Genomic DNA, 12604 nt, shown 5'->3' on the forward strand with positions numbered 1-12604 from the left:
TTATGAATAAAGCCACGATGAACATAGTTGAGCAAGTGTCCTGGTGGAAGGATAGGGCATCTTTTGGATATATTCCCAATAGTGCTAGAGCTAGATCTTAACATATTTAGATTCTCAATTTTCTGAGAAACTGCCACACTGACTTCCACAGTGGCTATACAAGACTGCACTCAAACCAGCAATGGATGAGTGTTCCCCTAGCTCTATATCCTCACCAGCATGAGTGGTCATTTGTATTGTTGATCTTAGTCATTCTGACAGGTGTAAGATGGAATATCGAAGTAGTTTTGATTTGTATTTTACTGATTGTTATGGATGCACAGTTCTTTAAGCATTTCTTAGCCATTTCAGATTACTCTGTGGAAGGTTCTCTGTTTAGGTCTGTACCCCACTTTTTAATTGTATTGTTTGGTTTGTTTCTTAAGTTCTTTATTTTGGATATTAGCCCTCTATCAGATATGGAGTTAGTGAATATCTTTTCCCAATCTGTAGGCTGCCGTTTTGTCCTGTTGACCATGACCTTTGCCTTACAGAAGCTTTTCAGTTTTGTGAGGTCCCATTTACAATGTTGACCTTAGTGCCTGTGCTACTGGCATTGTTTAGGAAATTGTCTCCAGTGCTGAGGTGGTCAAGGCAATAATTCCTTATTTTCTTTTCTATTTGACTCAGTGTATCTGGTTTTATGTTGAGGTCTTTGATCCACTTGGACTTGAGTTTTGTGCAGGGTGATAAATATGGATCTATTTGCATTCTTCTACAGAGGAGAGATCTATTAGGGATGCATGGATCTCTCTGGGAAGGGAAAGTAGAATAGGTTTTGTGAGTGAACTGGGGACGAGTGGGGAAGGGAACAAAAGGAATCAGGGATCTTTTTGGCTCAGTCCAGGAACAGTTCATTGAAATAGCTCTGGCCACAATTTGGGTGGGTCTTTCAGCCTCAGTTAACCTGATCTAGAAAGTTCCTCACAGGTAAGCCCAGAGGCATTTTTTTCCATGGTGATTTTAAATTCCCTTAAACCAATAGTTACCTTGTAGTGGACACAAAAAGTTCAAGAGAACTATCTTTTGAGTTATAGTTATAGTCAGTAGTTGGCTATTTTCACTGACATTGGAATTTTTTCCTTCATGATTCTTTTCTCACAACAAAACTCAGAAAATTTTAATTCCACATCACACAGATATAGCATTCTCTAACACTCAACTACAAGTTCTATTTTAGAAACATTTAAAAAATATAAACTTGGAATAAAAAATAAAACACTCATAAGGAGAGCACTGAGTGTTGTTAGGGAGTACATCAGCAGTGCTGAGGATACTCTGTTACAGTGAGAAGTCACTGCATTCAGGGGTTCTTCCAAATCCAGAAGAGAATCACTTCCTGTCTTAGTTAGGGTTTCTACTGCTGTGAAGAGACACCATGACCACAGCACTCTTATAAAGAAAACTTGTAATTAGGTGGCTTACATTTTCAGAGGTTTAGTCCATTATCATCATGGTGGGACATGGTGGCATGCAGGCAGACATGGTGCTGGAGAAGGAGCTGAGAGTTCTACATCTTGATCTTCAGGTAACAGTTTGTGGTCTGAGTGTCACACTGAACCAGTGACACACTTCCTCTAACAAGGCCGTACATATCCCAACAAAGCCACACCTCCTAATAGTGCCATTTCCTATGAGCTTATGAGGACCAATTACATTCAAACTACCATACTTCCCAACATAACCCATTTCTGTGTTCAAAGGCCCACCTTTTCCCAAGTTTCTCCAGGACATGTGAGTCTTTATTTTGACACACTGTCTTCTGTAAGGTGGGATCCATTAATCATGTTTCCAGTTTTTTCACTACAACTTTTTCATGTAGTTGCACCTTCGACTTGTGCCAATCATGGAGGTACATTTTAATTCCCCACTCCTTGCCTCCATTTGCTCAAAAATCAAGTTGTAACTCTTCCTCTACTGAAATCTGACCTACTAAACTCCAGCTTAGATATTTAATTTTCAGATATTCCATTGGAAAAGGAGACATACTATCTCATTTCTCTAATCATAAAATATGAATATTCTTTTTTTTTAAATTTATTTATTTTATATCCTGGCTGCAATTTTCCCCTCCCCCTTCTCCTCCCTATCTCTCCTCCCCATCCCCCAATCCACTCTGTTCAGGGAAGGGCACCCCCCTCAAGGATATCAACAAAATACAGCCTGACAAGTTGCAGTGAGACTAAGCACCTCCCCCCACCTAAGTGTGAAGGCTGGGCAAGGCGACCCAGTATGAGGAGCAGGATGCCAAACACCAGCCAAAGAGTTAGAAACAGCCCTGACTGTGGATATTCTAGTGGGAGAAATTATCTAATTTCCCTTTCATAACATAAAAACGTGCCTTACAGGTAAGTGTTCAATCGATATTGGATAATGACATATTGTGGTTTTCAGGAAAACCATTCAAAAATTACCAGTCAGTATTAGTCTATCTTCCTACAAATATTAAAGACTTTATTTCTTCTACCTTGGCACTATTTTCTCTCTGTGTTACTGCTATCTGCATTAGTTACAGTTGCTTAAGGGAAACAATCCAACCGTGTGTGTGTGTGTGTGTGTGTGTGTGTGTGTGTGTGTGTGTGTGTATGTGTGTGTGTGTGTGTGTAACTCGTGTGCGTGTACACACACGTGTCCAAACAGAACCTGGAATATAGATGGCACTTCCTAGACAAACACTGGATCTTCCATCAATACTGAGCAGTTCAGAGCATTAGTTCAGATACGTCCTGCAGTATGCTTGGGATTCCAAGTTACAGAAATAGAGAGTTGAGGCTTCAATTCTAAACTCCGAGGGTACTTCTACTGTATCCAAAAAAAAAAAAATGTATTCAAGGAACTTGGTTTCTTTTGGAGGAATTCTCAACTGCCTTCATTTCTAATGAAAATCTCAGAGAAACTCATTCTGGGGCTCATGCATTTGGCAATATGGCACAGCACTTCTCTGTCATCCTGTAGTGGGATGTGACCCCCGGTTGATGAATTCCCAGGTCTGGTTCTTGTCTTTGTTACTCTTCCCATGGCTGTGGTAAGATACTGTGACAAAACAACTTAGAGGAGAAAGGGTTGTTTTGGTCCACAGCTCCAGGGTGCAGTCCATCACAGAAGGGAAGTCTCGGCAGCAGGAACATGAGGCATCCATGTTGGTCCCACTGCATCAATCAGGAGGCAGAGAATGTTGAACATTAGCACTCAGTTCTCTTTCTCATGCAGTTCAAGAACCAAGGCCAGTGAATGGGGCCTCTTCCTTTTAGGGCTGGTCTTCCAACCTCAATTAACCTGATCAAGACGCTATTTGCAGCATTCCCAAAGATGCTAGTCTCGGATGGTGCTAGATTCTGTTGATGATCCTTATTAACCACTGTAGTATGTATTTAACTGAATCCAGCAGCATAATGAATATGAAGAGATGAGATGTCAAGGTTAGATACTAGAATGTTCTGGTCTCGGGATAAATAGAAGAATGCAAATGAACAGAATCTAGCAAAGGGACCTCATTAAAGAAGGCCACAATGTGGCCTTTTTTGGCCCCTGATATTCCTTAATTTCCTGATCTTTTGATTTCTTCCTCTGCAAAATCCTAGAGTAAATTGAATCGTCATCAACTTGTCTCCATTTAAAACATAAAAAAGGAACAACTGCAGTAGAGATAAAAATTTCCCTCTTATCCATTCTTAATTATCAAGCTATATACCTAGACTAGACAAAAATATTTTCAGTGGTCAAAATTCATCAGTTTTTCTGATCTTTTCACATTATTATAATCAACACTAAATTCCCGGATCATCTTTTTTGCTATCTATCAACTACAAGCAAGACATTTCCTTCCAGATATTAGTCTATTCAGTTAAAAACAGAGTCAGGCCACAGAACAGCCCTGAAAGATGGGTCCAAAACACTTCAAACCCTTAGCACTACAACAGCTTACTCTCCTACAGCATGGCTTTACCAAAAACTGCATGAGGACATTTATTCCATTTCTTCGTCCTGCACTGTGTGTGGCTGGGGGAAGGCTGTTGACTCCTAAACGTTAAGCAAACATCATATTTTTAGAATATTGAGCCCAATCTTTATAGTGTCTGGACTTGTAACTAGCCATTTCTCTAACATTAAGCTGAGCCACATAAGAAAATTACTACAGTGATAATATTTCCAGGGCACAATGAGTCACTGTCCAGTGTCTAAAATGGGAAGCAAATAATTTCTGAGCACTGGTTGGTATGATGAGAAGGAGAGTACTCTCCTATTGGTGTTCCATGGTCAACCTTATGGTTTAACACAAGGGTGATGTTTATGCCCTAAAAAATTGGGATGTTAGCATCTAGGCTTATGGATAAGGAAGGAAACATGGGCCAATATTACCAATAATAATCATACTTCACTGCTATGAAAGCAAGGGTATGGACTAGGCCTTTGGAGGAAGAAGGATCAGGGTCACCCCATCTAGTATCCAATTAGGAGGTAGCATGAGGATCAAAGCCCTGTGGATTTAAAGCCAAGCCACACAAACAGAGCTTTCTATCAGAACAGCCAAGTGTCACAGCTATTGCGGGAGTTGTGTGGTCCCCATTTCAATTAACAGAAGTCTGCCTATACTTTGGGCAACCAAAACTTCCTTTGCTTCCAATTTTACCTTGGGGGTCGGGGTAGGGGGAGATAGACAAGAAACCACAAAGAAAAGACAAATAAAAACAAATATCCCCCACTGATTACCAAGGCTGTGGGAGTACTCGTCTTCATTGTGGCCAACACTAGTTTGATCAAACCTAAGCTTTTCAATGATCATACTCCAACACACATTTTTCTACAATTTTGATCTTTTCATAGGTGAAGAGAATAGATCAGATAAAAGAAATATCAGCCAAAACATTATTTACTCTCCCGGCAGAGTTGCATGCTATAAACAAAAATAATGGTTCTGCTCTTATGTTCGGAACCCTTGCCGGGCTGCTATAGAAAGAAATGTTGTTATTGGCAGGGCAGAGTCTTGCGAAGCATGTAACGAAGCCACAACACAATGGGACACTTACGCTGTGCTGCGATTAGACCACTTCCATTCAATAGAGCTAACTATTTTTTTTAACTTATTTTTTTCCCCCGAGGGCTATTACTGTGTTGAACATAACAAGCCTCATTTTGTTTTCCTAACCATGTTCGTCCCTCTCACTGAAGACTACAATTTGATATTTATGAAATCATATAAGAATACTGTATAATCTTCTGCACCCCCTAACCAAATTGTATAAAATTATTCAGAGGACAAAAGAATAATGTACGCTTCAAATCATGTGTCCTTTTCTCTAACCACTTCTAACAGACAGTCTCTCTCTCCATCTCCTCTCCCCCCTCTATCTGCCTAGAGAACACAATGTACTCCGGAGATAATTGACTGTGGAATATGATGATGTTTATTCAAAAACAGGTCACACAGACTGCAATGTGAGAGTCTCCCTTTATCCTTTTACTTCTTCTATCTAATGGAAAGGCACAGCACTGTGTGCTGCAAATCAGAAATGTGGGGCCGTAATTACTTCTTTAGATGTCACCTGCTGAGACAAATCGACTACAAATGTGCCCTCATCCCTGGAATCACTGAGCTTTGGAAAACTCACCCCAGATTACTTATTCAGAATAAGCTGTGATGAGAGCAAGCCTATGTGTACATGATGTTAACAGTATGGTCAATTACTTTGACAAGAGCACAGTGTAGCAATAGACTTCACTTGTTCACGAATAAACAAATCAACAGGAATTTACACGTGGGAAGGCGTGACTTAAAAAAATCTGTTATTAATCTTTCTCATGGTATAGAAAACAATCCTGGTCTTTGCCTTGAAGTCAGAACTTCTCCTGCCTGTGGCCAGTTTCTGTCATTTGGGCCAATATGCATAAACAGAAAAATGGAACAGCATAAAAGAGATACATGGAAAGCCAATGACAGTATATTGCTGTGGAATGTTCTGTATGGCAAATGTGTTGCTAATTAGTCAACAAATAAAACACTGATTGGCTATTGGCTAGGCAGGAAGTGTAGGCGGGACAAGGAGGAAAATAAAGCTGGGAAGTGGAAGGCTGAGTCAGAGAGACACTGCCAGCCTCCACGATGACAAACAGCATGTGAAGATGCCGGTAAGCCACGAGCCAAGTGGCAAGGTATAGATTTATAGAAATGGATTAATTTAAGCTGTAAGAAGTTAGCAAGAAGCCTGCCACGGCCATACAGTTTGTAACCAATGTAAGTCTCTGGTGTTTACTTGGTTGGGTGTGAGCAGCTGTGGGACTGGCAGGTGAGAGAGATTTGTCCTGACTGTGGGCCGGGCAGGAAAACTCTAGCTACAGTATATAACAGTTATCTTCTGCATTGTATGCAAACCACTTCAGTTAGAAGAGGCACACTTGTGTCCTTCAGCTCTGACTGAAATCCTTTGTCTGTCACTGGGAGGTCATTAGGGTCTATCCGTAAATCTATAAAGAATTCAACTTTCATTTCTAAGTCTGTTTCAGACAATCGGTAGATCAGGTGACTCTGAAGACATATTATGTTTAAAAAAGACAACCAACCAAACAACCAAACAAAAGCAGAGTCTTTAATTATAAGCAAATTCCTAGTGTAATCCAACTCAGTACCTGTATTCTACACAAGTGTAGCCTCTCCCTCTCTTCCCTACCCAACCTATCCTCCCGCTTTGGCCCATCAGCATTAGCTGGGCCACTGAAATCCCTTTACTACTGAAATAATCAGGAATTTGCATTCACTTCAACAAACCTTAAGGGTTTATTGTTTATGGGTTTTTGGGTTTTTTTTTTTTTTTGAGAGAGATGTGAGAAAACGAATGTTCATTATTCCAAGAGAAGACTACGTCATTTCTCCACACCCCAGGATATCATCTCATTTATCACTGTAACAAGTTACAAAACACAGAACTTCTGGATTTGGTAAATAGAACGCTGATTTGCTGGAGCAATTTCCAACCTCACCCCACCCCACAAAGAGACAGAGCCCCTTTGATACTCACACAAAATTGTCTGTATTTCCCTTGTGCTTGTACATACAACTCTAGATGGTTCAGAACACCCTGTCTGAGCACGTCAACATAATCTGGCAAAGCCCGTTCTCACATTATTTGTGGGGACAGTAGAACCAAAAGTCCTGGTGAGCTCTTGAGAACAAGCTGTCTTATGAGAGTTATGTTCCACAATTCCGATGAAAGAGGATTAGATACAAATCCAAACTCTCAGTGCCTGCTTAGATGCAACCCTCTTCCCCATAATGCCTGCGCAATGGGAAGGAGTGACATTAAAAAGAGCCTCCCTCACCAAACAGCAAGTGAGACAGGTTTCTTCTGCAAGCTTGGTGACATCAGATGTTTACTCTTTCTCCTTCCAGATTTCACTGGACTCACTCAAAACCTCTAATTTAAACAGAGTTAATACTTGAAATCCATGAAGTTTGCAACCAAGCACACAGATTATTTCTGTCTTGCTGTTTAGGAAGTCTTGGGTTAGGAGGAAGGAGCCCTGAGGATTGTTTGTCAGAGGGCAGACAGGAAGGGATTGCTGTATAGTCTATTCTACCCTGCACACCTAGGAGCTCTTAAGAAAACGATCCAAGAGTTAAGTGCCCCACATACTTCTTTTCCCACGACCTTTGCGGGCTGGAACGTCATCTTCTTTTTGTCTACAACATCAAGAAAAAACCCTGACATATAATAGGTGGTCAGTGAGTGTCCAGCGAACCAATAACAGATATGAAACATATGCTACATAAGCTCCCCCATCCTCAGTGGTAAAGTTAAATATGACCAAGAAAACTTCAGCATGGCTACTTGAATGTCTGAGAAAAAGGATGAAAAGGAAAGAAACTTTGATTCCTGGATCTAAAGCACTAAGTGCTTCCTGGCGCTTGATTTTTTATTTTATTCTGTATTATATGGTTTATATGGAATATTTCCATTCAGCTCTTGTATAGGTCTCGCAAGAATACATCTTGTATTGAACCAGACTGAAGTGGGCAGTGTACTCTGGACTAATCAAACTACACAGCTTACCTGGGAGTTCTACCACAGAATTAGTAAGCCATGTCAGGAACAATGCAAAATATGGGATCAAAAAGTTAAAAGCCTCCAAATTAACACTCAAGACCTAAATCAAAAGACCAACCAGAAAAAGCTCTACAGTTTACAATATATAAGTTTGCACCCACCACAGACAGACCTGCCAAACAGACTGCCAGGCACCTATAGTAATGATACATACATGAATTTTTCAATGACATTTCTGCCATTTCACTTGTATACTTTATAACTGTATGTACCTGTTTTTGTCAAAAGGTTGGCAGATTCTTTGCATTAGCATACTGGCCCTCGCCCAATCTCATTTGGTTCTAATGTATCTATACCATAAGGGTAAGATGTTACAAAAAAAAAAAAAATCACCCTGGGAAGCTACACCATGCGAAATCTAATGTTCAAAATGGAGCGTCTCTTCACTTTAAATAGATGACCTGGTTTGGGATAGTCTTTCCCATAACTACTTTGAATAACTCAGTGCACAGATAGCCATTCCCACAAGAGGGCTATGCTAACCCTGCTACAGGCCTGCTTCTGTCAGCCTAAACATTGATGGGGCAGTCAGTCCACACAGCTGCTTATGCTTCTATTTCGCATCAAGTTACAGTGAGAACAGCCTTGGAAACCACGACACTCTCAATGCAGGAACATTTCCAGAGCCACTGCAATGAACTGTACTTAACAGTATAGTGGGCCATGACCCCAGTGACCTCTGTTTGGACTGCTGGGTATCCTTGTGTTATCACATAGCAGACCCTCTATGCATTACTGTCATCCCCTGCCCTAAGTGGCTCAAAAGTCAAAAAGCTGTCAGTAGCATATAGCTCATTCATAAAAATTAAAATACCAACAGACTGGTATGAGCAGAAATAATTATGCAAAGTATAAATATTCAAATGTCCCTATTGGTTCTGGTCACACTGGGTAATGCTGAGGCAATGACTTGACTGGGGTGGCATGCAAATGAGATCCTTTGCTAGACCATCCTCCGCCTGTGCCAAGGAAAGCTCAGAGATGCAGTCTACAACAGGCTGACTTCTGTGGGGATGTGTCAATAGAATAAGAGCAGACGGGGAACAGGAAAAGGGCAGTAGACTCCAGGAGAAGCTCAAGACTAGAGGGAGAAAACGGGAACAGGTTGAGAGTGGGACTAACAAGCATCCGTTTTCCCATGGTGTGAGCACTGAAGCATGAGGTCTCGGTAGAAGATTATTCAGATTTTTCTCAAAGAAATGACTTAGAGTGCCCAGAACAGATACCTGATTGAGTATTCTCAAACCATTACACCCGAGGCTGTAAAACCTTGGAGGCATTCCCCTAGAATAAGGAGGTGGTCACCAATCTATGGGCTTCCTGCAATCCATTTGTCTTGCAGTTGACTTATCCAAGAGAACAAAACTGTTAGAAATGCAGAGCCATCCTTGACAAGTGCAGCTCCACCCAGCACACCACCATTGAGGGTAGCAGCACCTCTCAGTTTTCACAACCTCAACCAGACCCCCTTTAGGTCCGAGGAAAGGGGAACTTCCTAGAGAAGTCTGCTGAACAGTCAGCTGAATGTAAAAGCGTAATCTGAGGACTCTCCAGCAGACCATCTCCATTCACTTCCTATTTCTGCTGCCAACACCGTCATGTATGTCTAATCCTTCAAATGGAGTACGCAACATGGCATGCACTAAAAAATGTTTAATGACGTAAGAGCAAGGGGGAAGGAGGAAGTCACAGAAGGAACAGCGTCAAAGCAAGTACCCGGAGTAGAAGGAAACCTTTATACAGATATGAATGGAGAAGAAAGGAACAGAGGCATCCAGGGCGCTCACCTCTACTGGTCTGTGATGAAGTCCTGAGTGGGGGTTGAGCAGTATGGCCATGGATGCCTTTCCATGATCCTGTGAGGCAGTACCATTGTGGCCAAGGGAATGTGGGGCTAGATAAGGGAAATGAAGGGAGTAGGTTTCTTTTTTTAAAATTTATTTTATTATGTTTTTATTTATTGTGTCTATGTACATGCAAATATATGTATATATGTGTGTATATTATACATACACATGCACACACACACACACACACACACACACACACACACACACACACTCAAATGTGCCAAACTGCACACATGGAGGTCAGAGAACATCCTGTGGGAATCAGCCCTTTCCTTCCACCATGCTGGTCCCAGGAACTGAACTCAGAGTGTCAGTCTGGGTGGCAAGTCACTTTATCCACTGAGCTAATTGCTGGCTCAGGGACATGTATTGTATGCACCAAGCTACGCTAATATGATTTGGTGACATTACACAATGTGATTTATGTCACTGCCAGTTATCATGTGATAGGGATGAGTTCTAAGACTGTTTCTAATGGTCCCTGCTCTACTCTCCATTTAGTTCATCCACTCACAGAGTCACAAGTCACGTGATATCAATGTGTCCTGCAACAGCCAGCATGGGGCTTGTGCTGGGGGAAGAGACAGCAGGCGGAGAAGACCTAGGGAACCATGTTAGAACTAGGGTAAAGTTCACCATGCACGTGGGGGAGTGCGCGCGGAGGACTGGGTCTGCGACACACAAGGAGATCATTGTCTTACCAGGGAAGTGCTCAACACTGTACTGGGAACAATTACAAACGCACTCCAGTATAATTCGTTCCAGTGTGGACCGCACAGAGCAGCACTTACCAGCATGGACCAGTGCTAATGGTACAAATTGTTAGCCTTACAAGTGAAAGGAACTCCATAGAAATTTCCTCATGCTTAACGATAATCTTAGATGTTATGTGACATCAAATCTTGTAGAGATTGAAGGAAATTTTCCAAACTTTTAATAATGATAACACTGACACATTTTTATCAACTTTATGAGAAGACAAATTCTCTTTCTTTTTTCTCTACAGAAAACGCTATAAAATTAGGAGAAGTGATCAGGAAAAATGGAGTCATAAAATGTCCGACGATATCAGTTATAACTTGTTAATTATTTTGGTGGTATTTCAGGGCTATAAAAATTTCAAATGCCTGTATTTCCTTTTCTCCTAAGAAATAAGCATTTATCTTCTTACATAGTTGTTATGAGCTAAGTTCTGCCCACGAAAAAATACGTTGAAAGGCTAATTCTCAGTCAAGGTGGCTGTATTCAAAACAAGGGCCTTTAACGAGGCATCCAGGTTAAAATGAAATTGTGAGGTGAAACTTAATCAAGTACAATGGGTGTGTTTATACAGAGGGAAGCAGGACACCCAAACCACAGAGAAAAGACCACAGCCGGGTAGGGGTGCAGCGAGAAGGTAGCTCACTACAAGTCACAGGGCAACGAGAGCAACTTCACAGGGCCTGCCCGCCCCCCCCCCCCCCCAGCACCTTGGCTTCAGGCTTGTCAACCTCTAGGTCTGTGAGAAATTAAATTTCTGCCATTTCAGGTACTTGGTCCATCAGGCTGTGGTATTTTCTGATAGCAGCCTTCGCAAACACCTAAATTCAAACTTTTCTAAAGATTAAGAAAAATAATGTGTAGGATTACATGCCATATGAGATCTTCGGTTATTTCATCAAAGGGAATGATAGACCCACCAACCCAGTCACATGATTGTCCTCAAACTGAGAGGTCTCAGGGTAGCTGTGAAACATTATCTATGCTGTGGGGCCTTGACCAGTCATCCTCCTGGGTGTGAAGTGTCCTGTGAATAGACATAGTGACTTCATAGAAAAAACAGGGCCAACATTTATTCCTTCTCTGAGAGTCTAAAATGTCATGAATTTCATATCATTGAACAAACATTTGGGATAGTTTTATATTCTAGAAGATTCCTGAGAATATTGTGTTTCACTTTCTAGGACTTCTTTGTGACCATGTAATTAGTTAGTAATTGAAACAGAAAAGTAGAATTTTTTTTTTTGTGTGTGTGTGTGTGTGCTTGAACATGTGCATGCACATGCATGTGGGTGTTTAAAGCCGAGGACTAGCCGAGGACTATGTCACGTGTTTCCCTCTATTGCTCAGCACTTAAGTTTCTGACACTTGATCTCTCAATGAGTCTGCAGCTCGGCCACAGCTACACATTGGCCAGCAAGCTTCACAGGTATTCATGTCTCCACCTGCCTCACAATGGGATTGTAAGCTCACACTGCCATGTCTCTTATTTCTGTGGATGCTGGGAACTGAACTGAGATCCTTATGCTTTCAAGGCAAGTACCTGACCAATCAAATCATCCCCTCAGCCCTGACTCCTTGTGAATAGAAAGTCCTAGCACCAAGATTAAGATTTGGAGGCCAAGGACTACATCTCTTGCTAAAGAAAGAGGTTCCCCTCCCTCCCCACCTCTCTGTTCTCTTTCTGAGATAGGGTCTCACTGTGTAGCCCTGGCTGAACTGGAACTCTTTACATAGGCCAGGTTGGCCTCGAACTCAGAGATCTGTCTGCCTCTGCCTCCAGAGTGCTGGGATTAAAGGTGTACTGACCATGCCTGGCTATTTCTTTTGAAAATATGTGTTTGTGGAAATACGAGA

At 41.6% G+C, this 12604-nt stretch overlaps 1 protein-coding gene across 1 annotated transcript in view; it reads right to left on the reverse strand.

Moving 5' to 3' along the window:
- Lpp (LIM domain containing preferred translocation partner in lipoma) overlaps positions 1-12604 on the reverse strand; it is a 547833-nt gene that overhangs the window by 193172 nt on the left and 342057 nt on the right. The gene's annotated exons all lie outside the window — the stretch shown is intronic.

The sequence above is a fragment of the Peromyscus eremicus genome, chromosome 12 (assembly GCF_949786415.1).
Source record: "Peromyscus eremicus chromosome 12, PerEre_H2_v1, whole genome shotgun sequence".
Taxonomy (NCBI): Eukaryota; Metazoa; Chordata; class Mammalia; order Rodentia; family Cricetidae; genus Peromyscus; species Peromyscus eremicus.